Source organism: Lycium barbarum, chromosome 11 (assembly GCF_019175385.1).
Source record: "Lycium barbarum isolate Lr01 chromosome 11, ASM1917538v2, whole genome shotgun sequence".
Taxonomy (NCBI): domain Eukaryota; kingdom Viridiplantae; phylum Streptophyta; class Magnoliopsida; order Solanales; family Solanaceae; genus Lycium; species Lycium barbarum.
The window spans coordinates 102,581,586-102,583,249 of record NC_083347.1 but is presented as its reverse complement, the minus strand read 5'-3'; the positions used below and the strand labels follow the sequence as shown (position 1 = coordinate 102,583,249).

Genomic DNA, 1,664 nt, shown 5'->3' with positions numbered 1-1,664 from the left:
GATGTTTTTACTGATGTCTTGAAGTGGCTGTCCTTCTTTTGTGTTCCGATCGCCTTATTGTTAACATAGGTTGGTCAACCTCTTCTCGTTCTCCCTTAGCTCTTTATTGAACTCTTTCAAAATGTTATAGCCTTCTGTTCTTATATAACTGAACTAACATTCTATTCCTGTCAAGGTGGCTTTGGTTCGTCGTGGCTATGACTACTCGTTGATTTGCAAGTACTCCCTCTTACTTGCTCTTCAGTCCTCTACTAGTGGACAACTCCCTTGCTTAGCTATGGCACCTTCCTTGAATCTCTTTTCTTTGAAGTGCTCTTCTTCACTTGCCACCTTATAGTATTAACCCGGAAGTCCGTAGAATGTCCTCTCAGAAGTGCAAATCTGTTCTATTTCTAGAAGACTTTTCCGTTTCTAAGGTAATCGTGTCAATATGACTGCACATTTCCCTTCGAATGCCCCTCAAGAACCAGAAATCCCTCGGCACTTTTGCAAACCTGCTTATTTCCTCCCAATTCACATCCTTATTCGTTGTTACTGCCCTCTAGTTCCACTTATCAGAATCTGATTTCGAACCCTTTAACTTCGTCTTGTGTTCTATACTACATATTCCATCCTTTTCGTATACTCTGATGTTATTGCATCAGGCTTACCCAACTCTAACTTTCGGAGAAAATAATGTCAATTTGCCCTATCGCACTTGCCACCTGAACTTCAATACCGTGTTCAGCCAATACCTTTAACATATAACTTCATTGACTATCTTTACTGGTTAACATAACCAAACATAAGCTATCGTATCTCTTTACTAACACCTTACTTACCAAGTATTCCCAATACTATTCACACTCGTCCTAATTCTGTAACTGTATACGTCTTTTCTCCGTCTCATCTTTTGCAATCGTTAAGGACCTCCAACCGTGAGGTTCACACACTTCTAATTTCCCTCAAGCTGCTCTAATTCCACATCCCTCTCTTAGGTCTAAACCTATCGGACTTCTTAGCAGACTTCCCAGGGGGTCACCCATCCTAGTACTACTTTGGCTCAAGCACGCTTAACCTCGAAGTTCTGATGGGATCAGGTGCATTAGTGCTGGTATGATCACATCCATCCTACTGCGTGGCCTTTATCACGTGACCTAAATCAAATTGAAGTTCTAACGGATCCCAAGGAAAATTTCCAATCATGTACCTCCCTTCGAATTGGAAAAGTCCCTCACTTCACTGACCAAGCAAATGTTGTTTTAGCTTTTGGAACTCTGGATGACAAGCCATCAATTAACGCATACAACTGCTTTCCATTCCTAATTTTAAGATTCCTTATAGCGGTAAAACTTCTTAGCCGCCGTTATCTATAAGTACCTTGGTTATCGGTCCCTTTAAACTTCCGTTTGTCTACTATCAATAGTATCCTGCAATAATTGTACACACATAAGAAGTTCCAATAAAAGACTCATGTACCTGTAGCCGGCTGGTCCTCTGCTTGGTCTAGAGGGCTGTAAAGTGAAGTATCCCCCTCTTCGTTCTTGCACCATTCTGTTAGCCATCTCATCATGGCGATTGTTTATATGGTTATATGTCATATACCCTCACAATTGGGATAACTAGCGGCTTGAATTTTTCACGAGGGTTCATTGTCACCAGCTTGTTTCGACCAATTGCAATAT

The 1,664-nt window shown here is 41.2% G+C and overlaps 1 pseudogene; it reads right to left on the bottom strand.

Annotated features, from left to right (window-relative positions):
- Nucleotides 1-989: 989 nt before the first annotated feature.
- LOC132620970 (5S ribosomal RNA) lies at nt 990-1,107 on the bottom strand (annotated as a pseudogene).
- Nucleotides 1,108-1,664: the final 557 nt, after the last annotated feature.